The sequence below is a fragment of the Pseudophryne corroboree genome, unplaced genomic scaffold, assembly GCF_028390025.1.
Source record: "Pseudophryne corroboree isolate aPseCor3 unplaced genomic scaffold, aPseCor3.hap2 scaffold_550, whole genome shotgun sequence".
NCBI classification, from domain to species: Eukaryota; Metazoa; Chordata; class Amphibia; order Anura; family Myobatrachidae; genus Pseudophryne; species Pseudophryne corroboree.
Genome location: NW_026970150.1, coordinates 188,206 through 206,761, shown reverse-complemented (window position 1 = coordinate 206,761; position 18,556 = coordinate 188,206). Strand labels below are relative to the sequence as shown.

Genomic DNA, 18,556 nt, shown 5'->3' with positions numbered 1-18,556 from the left:
GATAGTGGGCGCTTATGAGACCCTGACAGTCCCTGCAACATAGGATCAGGCATGGGTTGAGACCCTGACTGTCCCAAAGCTTCTGCCTTGTCTAATCTTTTGTGCAATGAGTTTACACTAGCATTTAAAACATTCCACATATCCATCCAATCAGCTGTCGGCGGAGACACCACATTCATTTGCTCCCGCTCCTCTCTAATATAGCCTTCTTCCTCAGACATGTCGACACACGTGTACCGACACACCACACACACAGGGAATGCTTTTTCTGAAGACAGTTTCCCCACAAGGCCCTTTGGAGAGACAGAGAGGGAGTATGCCAGCACACACCCCAGCGCTATATAACCCAGGAATAAAACAGTAACTTAATGTTTGCCCAGTAGTGCTGCTGTATGTAATTTGCGAATTATGTGCCCCCCCCCCCTCTTTTCAACCCTCTTGTCTAACGTGGTATAAGCAGGGTAGAGTCCGGGGAGCTTCCTCTCAGCGGTGCTGTGGAGAAAAAATGGCGCTGGTGAGTGCTGAGGGAGAAGCCCCGCCCCCTCGGAGGCGGGCTTCTGTCCCGCTTAAACTGTAAAATTGGTGGGGGCTCATACATATATACAGTGCCCAGCTGTATATATGTTATATTTTTGTGAAAAAGGTTTATATTGCTGCCCAGGGCGCCCCCCCTGCGCCCTGCACCCTTACAGTGACCGGAGTATGTGAGGTGTATGGGAGCAAAGGCACACAGCTGCAGTGCTGTGCGTTACCTCAGTGAAGATCATGAAGTCTTCTGCCGCCTCTTAAGTCTTCTTTTCTTCTCATACTCACCCGGCTTCTATCTTCCGGCTCTGCGAGGGGGACGGAGGCGCGGCTCTGGGACGGACGGCGAGGGTGAGATCCTGCGTACCAATCCCTCTGGAGCTAATGGTGTCCAGTAGCCTAAGAAGCAGGACCTTGCAACTCAGAGAGTAGGGCTGCTTCTCTCCCCTCTGTCCCTCGATGAGGGAGTCTGTTGCCAGCAGTGCTCCCTGAAAATTAAAAACCTAACAAAATACTTTCTGTCAGAAAGCTCAGGAGAGCTCCTGAAAAGCACCCAGTCTCCACTGGGCACAGTATCAAACTGAGGTCTGGAGGAGGGGCATAGAGGGAGGAGCCAGTGCACACCCAGAACTAAAGTCTTTCTTAAAGTGCCCATGTCTCCTGCGGAGCCCGTCTATCCCCATGGTCCTTACGGAGTCCCCAGCATCCTCTAGGACTTTAGAGAAAATAGGATTTTAATACCTACTGGTAAATCCTTTTCTCTTAGTCCGTAGAGGATGCTGGGCACCCATCCCAGTGCGTACTGTGTCTGCAGTTATGAAATGGCCCTTAACTCCAGAACATTTATGTGGAGACAACTTTCCTGACTTGACCATCTTCCTTGGATGTTTTCCCCCTGTGTGACTGCTCCCCAGCCTCGGAGGGTTGCATCCGTGGTCCCTAGGATCCCGTCCTGGATCCCAAACCATCGCCCCTCTAGGTGGTGAGAACTGTGCAGCCACCAATGGAGTGAGATTCTGGTCTTGGAAGACAGGATTATCCTCCGGTGCATGTGTAGGTGGGATCCGGACCACTTGTCCAACAGGTCCCACTGGAACACTCTGGCATGGAGCCTGCCAAACTGAATGGCCTCGTAGGCCGCAACCATCTTCCCCAGCAACCGAATGCATTGATGGATTAACACTCTTGCTGGTTTCAGAATTTGTTTGACCAGACTCTGGATCTCCAGAGCCATTCCACTAGAAGAAAACCTCTTCTGTATCCAGTATCACTCCCAAAATCAACAACCGCGTCATTAGGACCAACTGCGATTTTGGCAAGTTTAGGAGCCAACCATGTTGTTAAAGAACTGTCAGGGAGAGTAGATGTTTTGCACCAACTGGTACCTGGATCTCGCCTTTATCAGGAGATCATCCAAGTACGGGATAATTGTGACTCCTTGCTTGCGAAGGAGAACCATCATTTCCGCCATCACCCTGGTGAAAATCCTCGGAGCCGTGGACAGACCAAACGGCAACGTCTGAAATTGGTAATGACAATCCTGAATTGCAAACCTCAGGTAGCTTGATGCAGTGGCTAAATGGGAACATGTAAGTAGGCATCCTTTATGTCTACCAAAACCATGAAATCTCCTTTATCCCCCGGACTGGAGATCACTACCCTGAGAGATTCCATCTTGAAATTGAATTTCTTTAGGTAGAAATTAAGGGATTTCAGATTTAAGATTGGTCTGACTGAGCCGTCCGGCTTCGGGACCACGAAGAGGCTTGAATAAAAACCTTCTCCCTGCTGACTAAGGCTGATTTGAACAATCGGTGAGGGGGAACTTCTTGAAACCCCAGTTTGTACCCTTGGGACACTATTTGTAAAACCAACAAGTCCAGGTCCGAATGAATCCAGAACTGACTGAAGAGTTTTAGACGTGCCCCCCAGTGGCGGAACTAGCGAGCAATGGGCCCATGTGCGACAAAATGGCTTGGGCCCCCCCCCCATCCCATCCCATCCAAGTCCACCCCCTCACCCCTGGAGAGGATCTGGTGAGGGGGGCCTGCTCAGGGAAGTGGATACCTAGCAACAGTGCCGTAACTAGACATTTTAGCAGTGTGTGCAAGAAACGGCATTGGAGCCCCACCCCTGCATGCAAAACAGGGGCAGTGCGCGCCGTAGGCGCGCGCAAAAAAACATAGTGGCGTGGCTTCGTGGTTAAGGGGTGTGGCCACAAAATAATACCAATTCATAAAACGGTGCACAGTAGTCTCCATTATTCAAATTATGCCGCACAGTAGCACCACTACACCAGGTAGAGACCCTTTTACACCTTACGGCGGACAGATTCCTCTTTTTACACATTACAGCAGACAGCGTCCTCTTTTTACACATTACAGCAGACAGCGTCCCCTTTTTACACATTACGGCAGACAGCATCCCCCTTTTTTACACAACGGCAGACAACGTGCCCTTGTTACACATAGCGGCAGACAGCGTACATTTTTTTCACATAACGGCAGATAGCCTGCCCTTGTTACACATTACGGCAGACATTGTACACTTTTTACACATTACAGCAGACAGCTTGCCCTTGTTACACATTACAGCAGACAGCTTGCCCTTGTTACACATTATGGCAGACAGCGTGCCCTTGTTACACATAGCGGCAGACAGCGTACACTTTTTACACATAACGGCAGACAGCCTGCCCTTGTTAAACATAGCGGCAGACAGCGTACACTTTTTTCACATAACAGCAGTCAGCCTGCCCTTGTTACACATAATGGCAGACATCGTACACTTTTTACACATTACAGCAGACAGCTTGCCCTTGTTACACATTACAGCAGACAGCTTGCCCTTGTTACACATTATGGAAGACAGCGTGCCCTTGTTACACATTACGGCAGACAGCATCCCCCTTGTTACACATTACGGCAGGCAGATTCCCCCTTGTTACACATTGCGGCAAGCAGATTCCCCCTTTTTACACATTGCGGCAAGCAGCTTCCCCCTTTTTACACATTGCGGCAGGCAGATTCCCCCTTTTTACACATTGCGGCAGGCAGTCCCCCTTTTTACACATAGCTGCAGGCAGATTCCCCCTTTTTACACATAGCGGCAGGCAGATTCCCCCTTTTTACACATTGCGGCAGGCAGTCCCCCTTTTTACACATAGCTGCAGGCAGATTCCCCCTTTTAACACATAGCTGCAGGCAGATTCCCCCCTTTTACACATAGCTGCAGGCAGATTCCCCCTTTTTACACATAGCGGCAGGCAGATTCCCCCTTTTTACACATAGCGGCAGGCAGATTCCCCCTTTTTACACATAGCGGCAGGCAGATTCCCCCTTTTTACACATAGCGGCAGGCAGTCCCAACAAAGAAGGAAAGAAAGAAAGAAAGAAAGAAAGAAAGAAAGAAAGAAAGAAAGAAAGAAAGAAAGAAAGAAAGAAAGAAAGAAAGAAAGAAAGAAAGAAGAATTATACTTACCCTCTCCGCTGGCTCAGGCTCCTCGTGCAGCTTGACGATTCCCGGGCAGTAGAGAAGGAGGAGGAGGGAGGTGGAGGAGGGAGCCGCAGCAGCGCTGTGTTATTGGTGGAGGCGCTGCTGCTGCTGCCCCTCTGCTTCACTATAGGCTGTTCTCGGAAGACAGCCTATAGTGAAGCAGAGGGGCAGCAGCAGCGCCTCCACCAGTAACAAAGCGCTGCTGCGGCTCCTTCCTTCACCTCCCTCCTCCTCCTCCTCCCCCCCGTGCCGCTGCTCCTCTCATCTCCAAGCGACCCTCCTCCCTCTTCGTGTGTTACAGAGGCGGCAGCGTGTCTGGTGCTGCGGCTGCTGCCCGTAGTGCCCTGGCCTGATCTGTTCGTTACGACGGGCGGGCGGGCGGCGGGAGTCGCAGGACGCAGACCCGACGGGAGCGCTGGTGTGCGGCTGCGGCATGATACAATGAGTCATTGTGACTCATTGTAATGCCGGCGGCTGTGGGCCCTTGAGTGCGGCGGGGCCCCAGTGCAATGCACTGCCTGCCCTGCCAGTAGTTCCGCCCCTGGTGCCCCCCACTGGTGTGGGCTCCTGCAAGAGAGCCCCAGCGTCATGCAGTGGATTTGGCAGAAGCAGAGGACTCTGCTCCTGCGATCTTGAAGAGGCTTCTTGGAGTCAGCATCAGCATTCCCTTGGTGAATCCACAATGCCCTCCTATCCGAGACTGCCATGAAATTGGCCCGTGAGCACTTGTGCCCGGTGTAGGATTTTTAAATATGTGTAGTTTACTGTATGCAAGGGTTTAAAACCTTTTAGGAACTGAGATCTAAGGTGTATTACATGTAGTTTAAAAAAAAACAAAAAAGGTTTATTTTATGGCAGTAGTTTCCAAACTGGGGTTCTTGCACTGGTAGCATAGTTTGGTGGTCCAGGACCAATTAAAATTATTTATACTTTATTAAATTGGCAAAACCATTCCCTCACAACATAACTGAACCTGAGGATGACATGCTATAAACACAATTTACTTAATTTTATATTTTTTTCTGAATTTCTCAATAAAAAAAACTTTGGCCTAGGGGTGCCGTGAAACAAATTTTGATACTATTTATTTATATAGTGCTCTTTCTCCAACAGGACTCAAGGCGCTTGAGATATGGCTTCTGGAACTGAACACAGGATTCTAAATGTGGCTGTACCAAGGACCTATACAGTGGCATTACAGGTTGAGTATCCCTTATCCAAAATGCTTGGGACCAGAGGAATTTTGGATATCGGATTTTTCTGTATTTTGGAATAATTGCATACCATAACGAGATATTATGGTGATGGGACCTAAATCTAAGCACAGAATGCATTTATGTTTCATATATACCATATACACACAGCCTGAAGGTCATTTTAGCCAATATTTTTTATAACTTTGTGCATTAAACAAAGTGTGTGTACATTCACAGAATTCATTTATGTGTCATATACACCTTATACACACAGTCTGAAGTTCATTTAATACAATATTTTTAATAACTTTTTGAGTATTAAACAAAGTTTGTGTACACTGAGCCATCAAAAAACAAAGGTTTCACTATCTCAGTCTCACTCAAAAAAGTCCGTATTTCGGAATATTCCGTATTTCGGAATATTTGGATATGGGATACTCAACCTGTATTACTTTTTTCTGCTACTGGTTCTTTACCTATGCAAACAAGCATCTGACTTGCCTTTCCTATTGCTTTGTTACATTGCTCACCTGAAATAGTAATACTTAGATAGCTTTCCTCTTGCCATTATAATGCCCTTAATATTATAGTTAGCCTTTGTATTTTTGAGACGTGTATGATTTTGCATTTTTTGGCATTAAATGTTGCCATGTTCTTGACCATTCCTCTAGTCCAGGGGCGGAACTGCCAGAGACAACGGAGTCAGTTGCCGCCAGGCTCCAGCCCTAAAGGGGCTTCCTCCATTGCCCTCCGGCTGTTACGTGCCCTTCCTACTAAATAGACAAAGGCGCTACCAGCAGGGTCTCGCAGTTTGTACATTCCATGCCGTAACACCCTTCTTTCCACCTTTTTCAAGACCCAGCCCAGCAGCCTCGCCGCTGCCACCACCGCTAGCTGCAGCACTGCCAGCGGTGGGGTGCCCCTGCTTCTTCTCACACCACAGATAGCTGGGCAGCACTGCAACTGCCTGCCTGATTGCTCCGCCCCCTTCCGGCTCCCAAGCACCTCTGCTGCCCAGTGATCCAGGAGCCTGCTGCTAGGAAGAAGTGGCCGAGCTTCAGCAAGCGAGTCTGGACACTGGCGGAGGAAGCCATGATAACCAGATAATGGGGAGTGGAGAGCCAGTTCCAAGGTAATACTTTATACAGCTGGTTGAGATCCTGGTCGGTGGATATGGATTCCAAGAAAACCCTGGAGGTGCTTCCTTTCAAGGGAGACACTCTCTTTGGAGAAGACCTCAATAAGATTGTAGCTGATCTGGCTACTGCTAAAACAGCTTGCCTACCTAGTATGACTCCTACCACGCAGAAGGCTAAAAGTACTTTCCCTTGGCCCTTTCATCCTCAAGGTAAAGCGTACCCAAGGTCAGGCATACCCAAAGCAAGCTCATGCTTCCAGACCTGCCAAGCCCAGACTGAAGCAAGCCTGGGCTGCCCATCAGCCTGCTTCCAAAACAGACAAGCCTGCCGCATGACGGTGCAGGCCTCCCTCTGGGGGATCCCAGGGTGGGGGGCCCGACTTCTAGGTTTGGCATAATTCTAAGCTAGAGAATTCTGTTTGGAGCTCACCTTGTACTTTGTGAAGAAATAATCAGCATTGTGGCTGAGCAGATACATGTAGTGTGTGGCTGCAAACTGCATGGATCTGCTGCGTTGTAATGCTGATACTTTTTTTTTCAAAGTACCAATAGCTTTATATAATGTTCACAATTTTTACGCAGGATCAAATAGCTCAATAGGTAGGGGGTTTGATTAGAATTCAACAGGTTATAGGTTTGAATCCTGGGTATGGTAGTTTGAGATGTGTTATTTAATAAAGTATGTTGTTCTGACTGCTGGCATCCTATCACCTGGGATATCATACTAAATAAATGGAGTTGATCAATTTTTTTTTAATTTTTTTTTAAACTAGGGTCAATTTCCAGATACTTTTCTTTATAACTGAGATTGCCCCCTGGAACTTCACATCAGTTGACAACTATGCATGAGTGGGCAGTGCTTGCTCTGGATCTGCCCACCCATTTATGTGCCGTCATAAAAGAAAGCACAACTGACAGTTATCCTGGGCGTACACTACACAATTATCTGTCAGGCTATCTATCCAGTCTGGATGGATGGAATGAAAATCTGGTAATGTATAGGAGCAAATGTCAATTAACCATTTGCTCCCAAACACTAGAAAAGTGGTCAAAAATGGTCATTACACAAATTGGTTAAACCCAAAATTTAACCAATTTGTTTAGGGGACCATTTTTGTCCATTTTCTAGTGTTTGAGAGTAAATCGTTGATGGTCATTTGCTCACATAGATAACCGGATTTCTATTCCAACCAGCCAGTGTTGGAGATATGGTCTGCCAGATTACATAATGCATACCAGAGCCATAACTAGACTTTTTGGTGCCCTGTGACAGATAATTATATGCCCCCCCCCCCCCCCCCCTCCCCATTTTTGCAATATGGACAAAAGGCGCATGCCTTGTGGGGAAGGGGCATAACAAGATTGGTCTCAGAGAAAGCACATGAGATATGAAGATATATCTAGTATACTTGACACTCAATGGTTTGTGGTATTGCCGGGGTGCCCTCCTTAAATGCATATACAGTCACACATGGCGTGTTTGTGCAAATGGCATATCAGCAGTCAGCACTAACTGGTGACATGCCATTTGTACAAGTAAGCCATGTGTGACTAATATATAAACATACTTTATTAAATAACACCTCAAACTATCATACCCAGGATTCAAACCTATAACCTGTTGAATTCTAATCAAATACCCTACCCATTGAGCTACTTGATCCTGCATCTATTCTAACCTCCAAAAACAGATTCAGTTGCATTTTCCAGCGTGTTTTGTTTGCGCCTTTGCAAATGTCTTACATCGACAAACTTATTTAGTACTATTTTGCAAATAGGGTTACATTGTCGCAACATTGTGTTCCCTAATTGCTTGATTTTTTTAAATGCAACAATTGATAAAGACACCTGATAATTGCTCTGTGGAGTCTTATTTTGTGTCTACTTCTTATCTACATTTAATTCCCTACCTCTAATCAAGGCATTTTTAAATGCTGGGGGCTGCCAGGACGTGAGGCCTACCTAGACTTTAGATCTGAATTTGAATGTACTTGTGAACTAACTTAATTTCCTACTTCTAAATTCATTCCTAAATTCACTACTTACATTAATCCTGTAGTTGGGCATTTTGAGCCTTCAATTGTGGGCATTGTTTTGTGTCCAGACCAGCAGCTGGTGGTGTGCATTTGCTGGAAAGGCATCGAAGACCTCCGATATGCTGCATCTCCTGATGTGTGTCTCCCTCAAGTGGCTGTCAGCAAATGCATGCTAGACACCCCATTCCAAGCTGATTGTGACATCACGGAACATGCATCATAGAACAGGCATGCTAGAATATGGGTCTTCAACCTGCGACCATCCAGCTGCTGTGGAACTACATATACCAGCACGCCCTGCCTCAGTTTTAGCATACCTTAATAGCAAAACTGTGGCAGGGCATGCTGGGATGTGTAGTTTCACAGCAGCTGGAGGGCCACAGGATGAAGACCCATGTGCTAGAGCCAAGCCGCAGCTACATTGAATGCTAGCAAGCTGAATGTTTAAATCATTTTTGTTCCGCAGCATTCCAATGCGGAAGATTCCATGGAACCAGAGATTATTCCATTGAGAAGGACATGCTGCCTGGATGACTGCACTGTGCAAATTAAATCACGGAGCCAGTTGGCTTGTGGGTGGCTCTGATGACTGGGTGGTTGGGTGGGCGGTGTGTCGGAGGTGAAGCACATGCAAATGTATGTGTATCATCCAGCTAGTGAGAGTGAAAACTCATGCAGGAGTGTGCCTGCTTGTCAGTGGGTTATGCACCTTGCCAGGCGTCAAATCTACATGGAGCAGCTGGAGGGGACAAGAGCAGGTTTGCAAAATATAGATAGAAGAGCATATATGCTGGCGCATTCTCCATGATTGTGTCAGCTTATGTTTTGGTGCACTGCACTTTCCTTCACTAAGTTTTAGCCATTTTGGTTAAACGCAAGTGTAGTGGCTTCTCGCCCTTTTGGCTGTGATCTTGTATCGTGGTTGAAGAGTCTGCTGGAGGGATTGTTTTCTTCATTGGCGAGAGACTGAAGATATTCCAGGATGGAAGGCTTGGGAACACTATCCGTTTTTCAGTTGTGGAAGAGTTGAAAGACCGGATTGGACTACATTCTATAGTAAAGGATATCTTTGTATTTATTAATCCTCCCTTTATATGTGTCTGTCTTTCAATAAAGCTTTGGGCTTGTGATTCCCTCACCCTCTTACACTCCACACCCATAGCCTTATTAACTGTTGTATTATTGTATTGTTTAAATGTATAGTGCAGTTCATGATTTATAGTGTAGGCTGGCCTGTGCTGTAGTTCTTGAACTGTACTATACCGACAGCATTTGTATTGTGTTTTGGCTGTGCTGCAACACGGTACTTATGTGTGTAATGTTTATGTATGTTTTTTTGCTTCTTTATGTCAATAAAGACTGCTTTTTCAATCCAATATCTGAAAACAATTAATGTTTATCTTTGATGGCAATAGAAGTGGTATGATATTTGCTGCTTTTGAAAGGCAATATCTGATATGTCCCCTATCTGGGAACCATATATTAAATGGCTTTTCAGAAAAGGGAGATGGGAGAAGAGCTTTCAGTACTTGTAGGACCGATGCTCATTTCCTATTCTAGCCTCCAAAAACAGATTCAGTTGCATTTTCCAGCGTGTTTTGGATGCGCCTTTGCAAATGTCTTACATCGACAAACTTATTTAGTACTATTTTGCAAATAGGGTTACATTGTTGCAACATTGTGTTCCCTAATTGCTTGATTTTTTAAATGCAACAATTGATAAAGACACCTGATAACTGCTCTGTGGAGTCTTATTTTGTGTCTACTTCTTATCTACATTTAATTCTCTACCTCTAATCAAGGCATTTTTAAATGCTGGGGGCTGCCAGGACGTGAGGCCTACCTAGACTTTAGATCTGAATTTGAATGTACTTGTGAACTAACTTAATTTCCTACTTCTAAATTCATTCCTAAATTCACTACTTACATGAATCCTGTAGTTGGGCATTTTGGGACTTCGATTGTGGGCATTGTTTTGTGTCCAGACCAGCAGCAGGTGGTGTGCATTTGCTGGAAAGGCATCGAAGACCTCCGATATGCTGCATCTCCTGATGTGTGTCTCCCTCAAGTGTCTGTCAGCAAATGCCTGCTAGACACCCCATTCCAAGCTGATTGTGACATCACGGTACATGCATCATAGAACAGGCATGCTAGAACATGGGTCTTCAACCTGCGACCCTCCAGCTGCTGTGGAACTACACATCCCAGCATGCCCTGCCTCAGTTTTAGCATACCTTAATAGCAAAACTGTGGCAGGGCATGCTGGGATGTGTAGTTTCACAGCAGCTGGAGGGCCACAGGATGAAGACCCATGTGCTAGAGCCAAGCCGCAGGTACATTGAATGCTAGCAAGCTGAATATTTAAATCCTTTTTGTTCCGCAGCATTCCAATGTGGAAGATTCCATGGAACCAGAGATCCTTCCATTGAGAAGGACATGCTGCCTGGATGACTACACTGTGCAAATTAAATCACGGAGCCAGTTGGTTTGTGGGTGGCTCTGGTGACTGGGTGGTTGGGTGGGTGGTGTGTCGGAGGTGGAGCACATGCAAATGATTGTGTATCATCCAGCTAGTGAGAGAGAAAACTCATGCAGGAGTGTGCCTGCTTGTCAGTGGGTTATGCACCTTGCCAGACGTCAAATCTACATAGAGCAGCTGGAGGGGACAAGAGCAGGTTTGCAAAATATAGATAGAAGAGCATATATGCTGGCACATTCTCCATGATTGTGACAGCTTATGTTTTGGTGCACTGCACTTTCCTCCACTAAGTTTTAGCCATTTTTGTTAAGCTCAAGTGTAGTTGCTTCTCTGCCTTTTGGCTGTGATCTTGTATCGTGGTTGAAGGGTCTGCTGGAGGGAGGGATTGTTTTCTTCATTGGCGAAAGACCAAAGATATTCCAGGATGGAAGGCTTGGGAACACTATCCGTTTTTCAGTTGTGGAAGAGCACAGAGGTCGGATTGGACTACATTCTATAGTAAAGGATACCTTTCTATTTATTGCCCCTCCCCTTATATGTGTCTGTGTTACAATAAAGCTTCGGTCTTGTGATTCCCTCACCCTCTTACACTCCACACACATAGCCTTATTAACTGTTGTATTATTGTATAGTTTAAATGTATAGTGCAGTTCATGATTTATAGTGTAGGCCATAGTTGCCAATTCAGTTTATAACAAGCGGAATTGGGCTTGTTTTTTCTTCTGGTTGCTTATTTTTTGGGGTGGTTGCTTGTTGCTTGTTTTTGGGCTTATAATTTTTTTTGCTGCTTATTTTTGGGCTTCTTTTGTTTTTAGGTATCACTGATACCGACTTCCAGAGATAATTAGTCATTCATCCATATAACACAGATCCTCACACAGACATACTGTAGGTGAGACGTTGTGGATGAATAGAGTCTTAAAGAAATGATGAGTCATTCATTATGTCTATTGTTGCCGACTGCCGGTTGTGTGTATTCAGTAGGGCTAATTTGTTTTTAACAATGACAACAACAAAGACACTGACCAGACACACAACAGTGAAGCAATTTAGGACCACTTTATGTGGTATTCTTTATGTCAGATATGGTTTAAGACGCTTGGGTATTTGTTGCAAGGATTTTTAAACCAACTACCAATATGCTTCAGCGCTTCAACTCAGGAATATATAACATGGAAGCTTCTATAGACGATGGAGACAGCTCAGATGAATTTGCTTATATCCATTTTACATAAAACCTTTGTAATTCAGTGTGCTATGTACTTTACCTCGCAGTATGCCATCTGCAATGCACTTTACTTCACACAGTGTGCCATGCACTTTACCTCACACAGTGGGGGTCATTCCGAGTTCGCTCGCTAGCTGCTTTTAGCAGCATTGCACACGCTAGACCGCCGCCCTCTGGGAGTGTATCTTCGCTTAGCAGAATTGCGAACGAAAGATTAGCAGAATTGCGAATAAATAATTATTTTCAGTTTCTGAGTAGCTCGAGACTTACTCCTACACTGCGATCAGCTCAGCCCGTTTCGTTCCTGGTTTGAAGTCACAAACACGCCCTGCGTTCGGACAGCCACTCCCCCGTTTCTCCAGACACTCCTGCGTTTTATCCTGCACACTCCCAGAAAACGGTAAATTTCCGCCCAGAAACACCCACTTCCTGTCAATCACACTCCGATCACTTCAATGATGAAAATTCTTCGTTCGGACGTGAGTAAATCTACTAAGTTTTGTTCTAAATTACTTAGTGCATGCGCACTGCGTACCATACGCATGCGCATTTTTGCCTTAATCGTTCCGTTGCAAAAATCGGCAACGAGCGAACAACTCGGAATGACCCCCAGTGTGCTATCTGCAATACACTATACTTCACACAGTGTGCCATGCACTTTACCTCACATAGTATGCCATCTGCAATGCACTTTACTTCACACAGTGTACCATGCACTTTACCTCACAGTGTGCCATCTGCAATGCACTTTACCTCTCAGTAATTCCTTTGTTATTTATTGAATTGAGTTACTATTTAATATTTATATATGCATTTATTATTTTGAATTGTCTTAATAATCTTTTGTTTTGTTACCTTGATTTGGCCTCTTAATTTATTTAATAGAAGTACAAAGTTGGATGTTGTAAGATTATTTGTTTTATCTTTCCATAGAATAAATATTTCACAGTGAATACAAATGACCACAGATACAGTATATACAGTTGGCAATTTTCACTTGAGATTTTTCTTTAGAGGAAACATGAAAGCATAGTATCTTAACTTCACAACTCTGACTATAATATTTATAAAAATTCCAGTATTCTTTAAAAGCCAGTTTTGTGCTGATAAATATCATTGTAAAGACCTTAAAGGCAGATTATATAAATAATTATATGTATTTTAATAAGACAAACAATAATGTCTGTTTATATATATATATATATATATATATATATATATATAAAAAAACAACAACCTTGAGTTGGGCTTTTTTTGGGGCTTTTTAGGATTGGTTTGGGCTTGTTTTGGGCTTATTTTTCAGTCATCGGTTGCTTGTTTTCCATTTCAGAGTTGGCAACACTGGTGTAGGCTGGCCTGTGCTGTAGTTCTTGAACTGTACTATACCGACAGCATTTGTATTGTGTTTTGGCTGTGCCGCAACACAGTACTTATGTGTGTAATGTTTATGTATGTTTTTTTGCTTCTTTATGTCAATAAAGACTGCTTTTTCAATCCAATATCTGAAAACAATCGATGTTTATCTTTGATGGCAATAGAAGTGGTATGATATTTGCTGCTTTTGAAAGGCAATATCTGATATGTCCCCTATCTGGGAACCATATATTAAATGGCTTTTCAGAAAAGGAAGATGGTAGAAGAGCTTTCAGTACTCGTTGGACCGATGCACATTTCCTATTCTAGCCTCCAAAAACAGATTCAGTTGCATTTTCCAGTGTGTTTTAAATGCGCCTTTGCAAATGTCTTACATCGACAAACTTATTTAGTACTATTTTGCAAATAGGGTTACATTGTTGCAACATTGTGTTCCCTAATTGCTTGATTTTTTAAATGCAACAATTGATAAAGACACCTGATAACTGCTCTGTGGAGTCTTATTTTGCGTCTACTTCTTATCTACATTTAATTCCCTACCTCTAATCAAGGCATTTTTAAATGCTGGGGGCTGCCAGGACGTGAGGCCTACCTAGACTTTAGATCTGAATTTGAATGTACTTGTGAACTAACTTAATTTCCTACTTCTAAATTCATTCCTAAATTCACTACTTACATGAATCCTGTAGTTGGGCATTTTGGGACTTCGATTGTGGGCATTGTTTTGTGTCCAGACCAGCAGCAGGTGGTGTGCATTTGCTGGAAAGGCATCGAAGACCTCCGATATGCTGCATCTCCTGATGTGTGTCTACCTCAAGTGGCTGTCAGCAAATGCCTGCTAGATACCCCATTCCAAGCTGATTGTGACTTCACGGAACATGCATCATAGAACAGGCATGCTAGAACATGGGTCTTCAACCTGCGACCCTCCAGCTGCTGTGGAACTACACATCCCAGCATGCCCTGCCTCAGTTTTAGCATACCTTAATAGCAAAACTGTGGCAGGGCATGCTGGGATGTGTAGTTTCACAGCAGCTGGAGGGCCACAGGATGAAGACCCATGTGCTAGAGCCAAGCCGCAGGTACATTGAATGCTAGCAAGCTGAATGTTTAAATCCTTTTTGTTCCGCAGCATTCCAATGCGGAAGATTCCATGGAACCAGAGATTATTCCATTGAGAAGGACATGCTGCCTGGATGACTGCACTGTGCAAATTAAGTTACGGAGCCAGTTGGCTTGTGGGTGGCTCTGGTGACTGGGTGGTTGGGTGGGCGGTGTGTCGGAGGTGGAGCACATGCAAATGAATGTGTATCATCCAGCTAGTGAGAGTGAAAACTCATGCAGGAGTGTGCCTGCTTGTCAGTGGGTTATGCACCTTGCCAGACGTCAAATCTACATGGAGCAGCTGGAGGGGACAAGAGCAGGTTTGCAAAATATAGATAGAAGAGCATATATGCTGGCGCATTCTCCATGATTGTGTCAGCTTATGTTTTGGTGCACTGCACTTTCCTCCACTAAGTTTTAGCTGTTTTGGTTAAACGCAAGTGTAGTTGCTTCTCGCCCTTTTGGCTGTGATCTTGTATCGTGGTTGAAGAGTCTGCTGGAGGGATTGTTTTCTTCATTGGCGAGAGACTGAAGATATTCCAGGATGGAAGGCTTGGGAACACTATCCGTTTTTAAGTTGTGGAAGAGTTGAAAGACCGGATTGGACTACATTCTATAGTAAAGGATATCTTTGTATTTATTAATCCTCCCTTTATATGTGTCTGTCTTTCAATAAAGCTTCGGGCTTGTGATTCCCTCACCCTCTTACACTCCACACCCATAGCCTTATTAACTGTTGTATTATTGTATTGTTTAAATGTATAGTGCAGTTCATGATTTATAGTGTAGGCTGGCCTGTGCTGTAGTTCTTGAACTGTACTATACCGACAGCATTTGTATTGTGTTTTATCTGTGCTGCAACACAGTACTTATGTGTGTAATGTTTATGTATGTTTTTTTGCTTCTTTATGTCAATAAAGACTGCTTTTTCAATCCAATATCTGAAAACAATCAATGTTTATCTTTGATGGCAATAGAAGTGGTATGATATTTGCTGCTTTTGAAAGGCAATATCTGATATGTCCCCTATCTGGGAACCATATATTAAATGGCTTTTCAGAAAAGGGAGATGGTAGAAGAGCTTTCAGTACTTGTAGGACCGATGCACATTTCCTATTCTAGCCTCCAAAAACAGATTCAGTTGCATTTTCCAGCGTGTTTTGGATGCGCCTTTGCAAATGTCTTACATCGACAAACTTATTTAGTACTATTTTGCAAATAGGGTTACATTGTTGCAACATTGTGTTCCCTAATTGCTTGATTTTTTAAATGCAACAATTGATAAAGACACCTGATAACTGCTCTGTGGAGTCTTATTTTGTGTCTACTTTTTATCTACATTTAATTCTCTACCTCTAATCAAGGCATTTATAAGTGCTGGGGGCTGCCAGGACGTGAGGCCTACCTAGACTTTAGATCTGAATTTGAATGTACTTGTGAACTAACTTCATTTCCTACTTCTAAATTCATTCCTAAATTCACTACTTACATGAATCCTGTAGTTGGGCATTTTGGGACTTCGATTGTGGGCATTGTTTTGTGTCCAGACCAGCAGCAGGTGGTGTGCATTTGCTGGAAAGGCATCGAAGACCTCCGATATGCTGCATCTCCTGATGTGTGTCTCCCTCAAGTGGCTGTCAGCAAATGCCTGCTAGACACCCCATTCCAAGCTGATTGTGACACCACGGTACATGCATCATAGAACAGGCATGCTAGAACATGGGTCTTCAACCTGCGACCCTCCAGCTGCTGTGGAACTACACATCCCAGCATGCCCTGCCTCAGTTTTAGCATACCTTAATAGCAAAACTGTGGCAGGGCATGCTGGGATGTGTAGTTTCACAGCAGCTGGAGGGCCACAGGATGAAGACCCATGTGCTAAAGCCAAGCCGCAGGTACATTGAATGCTAGCAAGCTGAATATTTAAATCCTTTTTATTCCGCAGCATTCCAATGTGGAAGATTCCATGGAACCAGAGATCCTTCCATTGAGAAGGACATGCTGCCTGGATGACTACACTGTGCAAATTAAATCAAGGAGCCAGTTGGCTTGTGGGTGGCTCTGGTCACTGGGTGGTTGGGTGGGTGGTGTGTCGGAGGTGGAGCACATGCAAATGATTGTGTATCATCCAGCTAGTGAGAGAGAAAACTCATGCAGGAGTGTGCCTGCTTGTCAGTGGGTTATGCACCTTTCCAGACGTCAAATCTACATGGAGCAGCTGGAGAGGACAAGAGCAGGATTGCAAAATATAGACAGAAGAGCTCTCCAGCCTAGTTTGCTGTCTGTTTCCACTTCTCTTTTCTTGAGCCGCTCCCTTCTATGCCCTTGCGCACTATCCTGACTTCTCCCATCTGCTTACTTTGTGCCTTCCAACGCACAATGCGAACTACAGGTAGTGCTGCAGGGCCCACACCCTTTTACTTGCCATACAGAGCAGCTCTGGAGCTGTTACAGTGCCCAGCTTCTGCAAGAAATCAGCTTGAATGCTTCAGGGGCTGGGGCATAGCCAACATGAGCCCCACACCGAAGGAGGGTGGAGGTGTTTAATGCGAACTAGGGGTCATCCAAGCGCCGCAAAAGGCCGCCATGCCCTGCACGCCCCTTTTCTCTTTTCATATGCAGACGAGGGTTGAAGCCAAATTTGACCAACTGCTTGGATGACATCACCATATGCAAATCCATCTGCTGCAGGCCTTCCCCCAGGAATGCTTGCACTAGTTGTTGCATTTGGTTTGTTGTTTGGGGGTGCTTCAGTATTAGGCAGCCGTCTGCCCTCCCATGATCATCTGAAAATATGTGTTCTCCCTGCAGTTGTTGTCCCCAGATGAGAGTTCCCTTGTGCTGCCTCAGTTGAATCTTCTTTACTTGACAGAGATGTGCCTGAGCAGCGGCCCTCCCCAGCCCTATCCCAAATCATACTTATTTTGCATAGGAGATACCATGGTCATGAAGATCGTTCTCCCAGGGTGAGGTTCATTCATTGCATTCTGGGTATGCTGACCCCTGTGATTTCCCCAAATGTGGGAAACTTGACTGCATTATTTGTGGTAGTGGGGGACTGTGTTTGTGCTTTCCTCTGGTCAGCTCTGGTAAAAGTCAGATTTCTTTATCTCAGATCTTCCTCTAGCCTTGTTCTTCTTTCGAGAGTTCCCTTGTGCTGCCTCAGTTGGATCTCCTTTACTTGACAGGGGGGTGCCCAAGCAGCGACCCTCCCCAGCTCTAGCCCAACTCCTACTTACCTGCCAGGTGAGATACTATGATCATGAAGGTGCTTCTCCCAGGGCAAGGCTCACCCATTGCACTCTGGGTGTGCTGCCCCTGTGATTTCCCCAAATATGGGAAACTTGACTGCATAATTTGTGTTTCCACTGGTCGGCTTTTATATAATTCAGATCTCTTTGTCTCAGGTCTCTCTCCAGCCTAGTTTGCAGTCTGTTTCCACTTCTTCTTTTTTTGAGCCCCTCCCTTCTATACCCTTGTGCACTATCCTGACTTCTCCTGTCTGCTTACTTTGTGCCTTCCAATGCACAATGCAAACTACAGGTAGTGCTGCAGGGCCCACAAACTTTTACTTGCATTACAGAGCAGCTCTGGAGCTGTTACAGTGCCAAGCTGCTGCAAGAAATCAGCTTGAATGCTTCAGGGGCTGGGGCATTGCCAACATGAGCCCCACACCGAAGGAGGGTGGGGGTGTTTAATGCGAACTAAGGGTCATCCAAGCGCCGCAAAAGGCCGCCATTCCCTGCATACCCCTTTTCTCTTTTCATATGCAGATGAGGGTTCCAGCCAACTTTGGCCCACTGCTTGGATGACATCACTGTATGCAAATCCGTCTTCTGCTGACCTTCCCCCAGGAATGCTTGTACTAGTTGTTGCATTTGGTTTGTTGTTTGGGGGTGCTTCAGTATTAGGCAGCCTTCTGCCCTCCCATGTTCATCTGAAAATATGTGTTCTCCCTGCAGTTGTTGTCCCCAGATGAGA

The 18,556-nt window shown here is 45.0% G+C and overlaps 2 non-coding genes across 2 annotated transcripts; both read left to right on the top strand.

The window, feature by feature from the left end:
- The first annotated feature begins 17,490 nt into the window (after window positions 1-17,490).
- Window positions 17,491-17,654, top strand: LOC135032623 (U1 spliceosomal RNA). Its single transcript, XR_010228116.1, has one exon. It is a non-coding gene; the product is annotated as a U1 spliceosomal RNA (small nuclear RNA).
- Window positions 17,655-17,806: 152 nt separating this feature from the next.
- LOC135032650 (U1 spliceosomal RNA) lies at window positions 17,807-17,969 on the top strand. The gene has a single exon (XR_010228141.1). It is a non-coding gene; the product is annotated as a U1 spliceosomal RNA (small nuclear RNA).
- The last annotated feature ends 587 nt before the right edge of the window (window positions 17,970-18,556 follow it).